Here is a 7,522-nt window from a genome sequence, read left to right on the forward strand (position 1 = left end):
TCTCCTGCTTTTTTGCTGTCCCTCCACTTTACCTTCTGCTGGGACTGTTCCCACCTAACAAGATGTTCATCTTGGCTTCTAAGCAGCACTGGGGTTGTACTTCTTCCAACACAGATTTGTTTGTCCTTCTGGCAGTCCATAGTACCTTTAATATACATCTCCTTAGTTATGGTGATAACTTAAATACATCAATTCTTCTCTGGTCTTCCTTATTCACTGCCCAGCTTTCACATGCATATGAGGGTATTGAATATACCATGGCTTGGGTCAGGCTCACCATAATCCTCAAACTAGCATCTTTGCTCTGGAACACTTTAAAGAGGTCTTGTGCAGCAAATTTGTGTAATGAATGACATCATTTGATTTATTGACTACTGCTTCCATGAGTGTTTGATGGTGAATCCAAGCAAAATGAAATCTTTGACAACTTCAACCTTTTCTCCATTTATCATGATGTTATTTATTGGTCCTGTGGTGATGATTTTTGTTTTCTTTATATTGAGGTGAGACCCATACTGAATACTGTGGTCTTTGTTTTTCATCAGTAAGTATTTTAAGTTCTCTGTGCTTTCAGCAAGCAATGTTGTGTCATCTGCATATTACCGGTTGTTAATGAGCCTTTCTACAATCTTGATGCCAAACTCTTCCTCATGTAATATAGTTTCTTAGATTATTTGCTCCGCACACAGATTGAGTAATTACAATGGAACAATACAACCCTGGTGCACACCTTTTCTGATTTTAAACCATTCGATGTCCTCTGGTTCTTTTCAAACAACTGCCTCTTAGTCTGTGTACAAGTTTTTCATGAGCACAATTAAGTGTTCCAGAATATTTCTCCACAGTGTTATGTTTGTGATATAGCTTATGATCCACATAATTGAAGACTTTGCATAAAGCACAGGTAAACATCTTTCTGAACTTCTCTGCTTTCAGTCAAGCTCCATCTGCATTAGCAATGATTTCCCAACTTCCATGTCCAGCTTGAACCTCTGGCAGTTCCCTGTAAATGCACCATTGCATCTAGGTCTGAACTATCTTTAGCAAAATTTTACTTACATATGCCATCAGTGATTGTCCGATGATTTCGACATTGCATTGGGACACCTATCTTTGGTGTAGGCACAAATATGAATCTCTTCCAATTAGTGGTCTACGTAGCTGTTTCCCACATTTCTTGGCACATCTGAGTGAGTGCCTTCAGTGCTGTTTCAGTTTGTTGGAACATTTAAATTGGTATTCCATCCATTTCTGTAGCCTTGTACTTTGTCAATACCTTCAGTGCATCTTGCTCTTCATCCTTCAGTACCACTGACTCTTGATCATATGCTGGCCTCATGAAATGGTTGAACACTGACCAGTTTTTTTGTTGCTTTGTTGTTACAGTGACTTGTGTATTTCTTCCGTCTTATTTTGATGCTTTCTGCATCATTCAATATCTTCCCTAAAGAAGCTTTCAGTATTTCAAGTCAAGGCTTGCAATTTGTCCTCAGTTCTTTCATCTTGAGAAATGCTGAGTGTGTTCTCCCCTTTTGGCTTTCTAACTCCAGGTCTTTGCACATTTCATTGTAATACTTGGCTTTGTCTTCTCAAGCTGTCCTTTGAAATTTTCTGTTCTGCTCTTTTACCTCCTCATTTCTTCCATTTGCTTTCACATCTCTATACTGGAGAGCAGTATTCGGTTTCTCTTCTGATACCCATTTTCTATCTTCCTTGTTTTCTTAATGGCCTTTTACCTTTTTTCCTGTATGATGTTCTTGATGTCATTCCACAACTCCGCTGGTTTTTGTTAATTACTGTCAAATCGTTTTTTGAGATGATCTCTAAACTCAGTTGGGACATGTGCAAGGTCATATTTTGGCTCTTGTGTCCTTGTTTTTACTTTTCTTCAGCTTCAGTCTGAACTTGCATATGAACAATTTATGGTTTGTCCACAGTCTGCCCTTGATTTTGTTTTGGTTGATGATATGGAGCTTTTTTACCATCTCTTTTCACAGATGTATTCAGTTTGATTTCTGTGTATTCCATCTGGTGAAGCACATGTGTATAATTGTCTTTTATATTATTTTTTTTAAGTTATTTGCAATGAAAAAGTCATTGGTCTTTCAAAATTCTATCATGTGATCTCCAGCATCATTTCTGTCACTAAGGTCATATTTTCCAGCTACTGATCATTCATTGTTGTTTCCAACCTTTGCATTCCAATCACCCATAATTATCAATACATCTTGATTGTATGTTTGATCAATTTCAAAGTAAAGAAGCTGGTAGAATTTATCAATTTCATCATGACTGCTTTAGTGGTTGGTGTGTAAATTAGAGTAAAAGCAGTATTAACTGGTCTTATTTGTATATGTATGGGTATTATCCTATCATAGATGGCATCATACTTCAAGACAGAACTTGAAATGTTGTTTTGGATTATGAATATAACGCCATTCCTCTTCACTTTGTCATTCTGGGTATAATAAGCCACATGACTGTCAGATTGAAAATGGCCAATACCAGTCCATTTCAGGCCATTAATGCCTAAGGTATCAATGTTTATGCATTCTATTTTGTTTTAGACAACTTCCAGTTTTCTTAGATTCGTACTTTATGTGTTCTATGTTCCAATTATTAATGGATGTTTTGAAGCTGTTTCTCTTCATTTTGAGTTGTGCCCTATTAGCAAATGAAGTTCCCAGGAGCTTTACTCCATTTGCGTCATCATGCTTAACTCTACCTTTAGGAGTTAGCTCTTCCCCAGGTGTAATCTGAGTGCCTCCCAATCGGAGGGGCTTATCTTCCAGTACTCTATCTGACAGTATTCTAACATTCTTCATCATGTTTCCATAGTCACTATTCCATTGTTAAGACAGTGTTTCAGTGCTAATCATAAGGCTTTCAGTGGCTACACATTCAAAAGAAGTCCGCCTCGCCTTCTGAGTCTTAGTCTGGAGCTCAGTGGAAACTTGTCCACCGTGGGTGACCTGCTGGCATTCAAAATACTGGTGGAATAGCTTTCAGCATCACAGCAACATGCAAGCCTACACAGTGCAACAAACTGATATATATGTATTTTTGTTGTTGTTGTTGTTGTTAAGTGCCGTCGAGTCAATTCCGACCCAAAGCGACCCTGTGTACGGTTTCTGAGGAGCAGCTGGTGAGCTTGAATCACCAACCTTGTAGTTTAAACCAACTTTGCAGTCCAGCGCATTAACCCACAGTGCCACATCAGGTATATGTATATATATGGAATCCTGGTGTAGTGCTGTGGGCTAATGAGCTGAACTGCAATGTCAGTTTGAACTACAAGGTCAGCAGTTCAAGCTCACCAGCTACTACTCAGAAACTCTATACAGGGTTGTTATGAATTGGAAGTGACTTAACGGCACTTAACTTATAGATATGTATATATATGTATATATGTGTGTGTTTACTAACAATGATATTTACACTAAATTATCTGACACAGGCCAGGAGAAGTCAATCAATCTATGCTTGTCCAGTGACCTCCTGTCACAGGGATAACCTACATTTTAGTTCCTGTTTGCACAGTACTTACACAGCCTTCAAATGCACTTTCCCACTTAATTTCCATAGTAATTCACTGTAAGACATAGGGTGATATTTGTATCTAAATTTTTGCAGAGAAGAAAACGACAACTCAAAGTCATAAGCTCACTTGCCCCATCAAGCTCGCTTAGCCAGTGTGGTGGTTGAAAACCTCCCAGAACCCAGATCTTTAGCATCCTTGTCTATTTCTCCTACTACCGTGTTCTTCCAGTTGTAGGATTTCTAGCAGAGTATCTTGAAACCCAATTGTTGCTTTATAATGGGCAATTTGCTTGATATGTAGCTGGATCTTGGCTCGTGGTGTAGCGAGGAATGTAATAGCACATCTGTGTATGTTTGTTCCCAATGAAGATTGACTACGCTGATGAAATAATGATAGGCTTGACTTCTATTTTTGTCAAGTAATATAATGGTGTTTCCGGTGACAAGTCCTCATGATATTACCTTATGACTCTGAATGCACACACTTGTGTTGCTCCTGCTTTCTGGGTCGATTGTGCTGATGTTCACACAATCCTGCTTTGGCTGACATCAAAAAACTGTGTGACAATTGAATTAGAGATTCATCATTGGATCGTTAGTATAACAGACTCCCGTGAATGATACCTTGTCAGGGCATTGAAAGGCTACAGACTTGTATTCAAGTAGTTGCTCCATCTCGAGCCAAAGTGCACTCCAAAAGGTTGGAAAGCAAGAAATTGTGCTCCCTTTGTTGGGTACATTTACAAAAGAGTAAAATAGTCTGTGTTTTTCAATGCTGTGTATCTTTTAGGCAAATGTTTTTATGTATCGCTCTACCTGTGAATAGGAGTATAGTACTTGCTTTATGTTGCTAATAAGACTGGTAAGAATACCAACAAATGGTAAGATAGTTGAAACATTTGTAAAAGTCTGAAGAACAATACAGGTGGTGTCTCATGTTTGTATCAGTGTCACTTTAGATTTTTGCCCCTAAATATCTTCTCAGTAATATCAGATGTGTGATTTGACTTACATTTGTTGTTGTTAAGTGTCATTGAGTCAGTTCTGACCCTATATTTCTATGGAGCACCTGGTGAGCTTGAACCACCGACCTTACAGTTCAAATGGCTTTGCAGTCTGGCACATTAACCCACAGCACCACACTAGGATGCCTTACATTGGTAGTATCAAAATTGAGTTTTTACAGGAGACTCTTAGGGTTTCAACAAGTACACAGGTTGGTCCTTCAAATTCATGCCTTTGGAAAATAACTAACTCGTAAGTAGTCTCAGTGAGTCAATGAAACAGAATTGTCTATGGTTTCTGCAAGCATTGTGAGATATCCGTGTTGCCTTATCTCCTAGATATCCAGTTCCAGATATTTTGGTGGTGTTAGGTTCCAACTCATCTAGCTACCCTATTTATAACAGAACTAAACACTGCCTGGTCCTACATCATACTCACAATTGTTCCGTTGGAATCCATTGTTGTAGCCACTGTATCAGTGCATCTTGTTGGGGGATTTTCTTTTTTGGTAACCCTTTTTCAGTGATATCCTTTTTAAGGGAGTGGTCCATTTTGATAACATGGTCAAAATACGTGAGATGAAGTCTTGCCATCCTCGCTTCTAAGCGAGTGTATGGGAAGTAATCATATGACTACCCATCCCTCATGTCTATAGGAAAAATAATTTGGCGCCCTTAAATCTCCTTACTGTGCTGTGATATCAGAATGTTTGACTTCATGTTAATCACTTGTTTCTAAGCAGTTCACATTCATATGTTACCTGTTATTGGGTATTGTAGTCATTCATTACCTTGAATGCTGTTCTTGGTGATAGTAGTTTGGTTCCTATTCTTAAGAATTTTTTTTTTTAAGTTTCTATGGTAAATAAAGGAGCTCTGGTAGCATAGTGGTTATGAATCGGGCTGTGAACCACAAGGTCAGCAGTTCGAAACTACCAGCTGTTCCGTGGCAGAAAGATGAGGCTTTCTGCTCCCGTAAAGATTTACAGCTTCAGAAACCCTGTACAGGGTCGCTATGGGTTGGTTCTGACTCCATGGCACATAACAACAACAACAATGGTAAATAAACCTTCCTACTCCTCTTTGTAGAATAGGAGTTGGCAAGCAGGGTTTTCCTGGTGTTGGTTTTACTCATGAAACCATCTAACTATTATCTTGGGGTGAAAAACCTCAGTTGGAAACTTGGAATCAAGTCCTTGGGTCTGTGACCAAGGTGCACTCTGTTTCTTCTGTGTTAGAATGCATCTGGATTCATCTTTCCAACAGTAGTAGGTTCACAGGCATAATCTTCTGTCTCTGTTTTTAAGTTTCTTGATTAAATTGAGTAAAATCACAGTGGACACTTTTGGCTTGTTGATTGTTTCAGAATGAATGCACATAACTCTTAGGAAACAAAGGCATCATTTTTTTTTTTAAGTATTTACCTTTCTAGTAGAGAAGCCCCCTTTTGAAATCTATCTTTACACTTTTTCAAAGGACTTGTAAAATATGTTATCTCTTCTGCTAAGTCTCGGGCTTGATCAATACAACTTAGCTGAAGACGGAATTCTCCCAAACCTGGTAAACATTTTCATTACTAACGTATAGGAAGGTAGATAGAAATGGGCCCTGTTTCTTAACTTTCAAAATACAATGATGGGATCAGTTGTGCTTCCGGTTGACAGTGGCAGATCAGAGTCAGGTAGACTCTGTAGGGGACGGGCTGAAAACCCGGGGGTGTGGCTCTCACAAAACGACAAGCGGCATTTGGACATTTACAAAAGGAGGTGTGGAGGCATTTTATACGTTTTTTTCCCCACCTTTTCCCTGTCGTGCCCTCTTTTCCCAGCCCGGATACCTTCAGGCGGGAGGGTGCGCACCCCAAAAAAGTCCAGCTTTGAGGCCACAGCTTTCCCACAGCATATAGAGAAAGAGCCCCATCAGTCCAAGGGCAAATCCTGTGACTTCTGCCTGTGGGTCCCAGCCCTAAAGTTAACTTGTATGGGACAATTAAACCCTGTCTACCTAGAAAGAAAAAAAGCAGGTTTGATCTGACAGACAAAACATATGACCAATCTGTAAAACCCCAACATAAAAAGACACACCTATTTCGAGAATTACGCTGTGCACATACAAATACTTAACTGACCTTCAGAGACAAAAATAGTAAACAATCTTTCTTCCACTAACTTCTCAATATCTATCTGAAAACTCTACGGTGATGACTAGGGGAGGGGCCTGAGCGAGTGGACACCCCAACCCACTACTGGAGCCTTCTACAGTACACATACAAAATTTTATTTTTGTTTCAAAGTGGAGGTTCTTGTCTCTGCTTTTATATTGCTTCTACTTTTGAACCTTTTGACCACACATTTTTCCTGAAGGTGGGAGCTTTTTCTCCCTACATTACCCAAGAAGAGACAGCAATCATGGCCATATAGCCAAGCTACACGTGCACACCATAATATTTCACCATTGAGACAAGAGCCAATAACAGCTCTAAACATTACATGTGAAAAGGGAAGCCTATCTCCTGATCATATCCACCAGGAGACACCCAGTAAGCTTAATAACACAACAACAATCATCCATTTAAGTATTAAAAAACCCACATAACTATTGGAAATGATGAACAAAACACAACAAAATATGTCAAAACATGTCCAAAAACAGAAGAGAATGAGATGGAGACAGACAAAGGCTTTCCAGAAGAGGAAGAGCAGATTTTTGATATGCCTGAGAAAGAATTCAGAAGAATGATATGGAAACAAATTCAAATGCTCCGAAAATGGGTGGAGGAAAACAAGGAAGAAGTCAGGTAAGTACTACAAAAGCAATAAAATAAGTTTGATGCAGCATTGGAAACAATTTAAAACCTGCAAAAAGAGGTCCAGATGATCAATAATAAAATATCAGAAATGGACAATATACTGAAAGGTCAAAGGAGAAGAATTGAAGAGATAGAAGGCAGAACTAGTGAGCTGGAAGACAAGTCTCTC

The 7,522-nt window shown here is 39.0% G+C and overlaps 1 protein-coding gene across 1 annotated transcript in view; it reads left to right on the top strand.

Annotated features, from left to right (window-relative positions):
- Window positions 1-7,522, top strand: part of LOC102834369 (chromosome unknown open reading frame, human C10orf11) — a 1,226,642-nt gene that overhangs the window by 773,172 nt on the left and 445,948 nt on the right. The gene's annotated exons all lie outside the window — the stretch shown is intronic.

The sequence above is a fragment of the Chrysochloris asiatica genome, unplaced genomic scaffold (assembly GCF_000296735.1).
Source record: "Chrysochloris asiatica unplaced genomic scaffold, ChrAsi1.0 scaffold00020, whole genome shotgun sequence".
NCBI lineage: Eukaryota > Metazoa > Chordata > Mammalia > Afrosoricida > Chrysochloridae > Chrysochloris > Chrysochloris asiatica.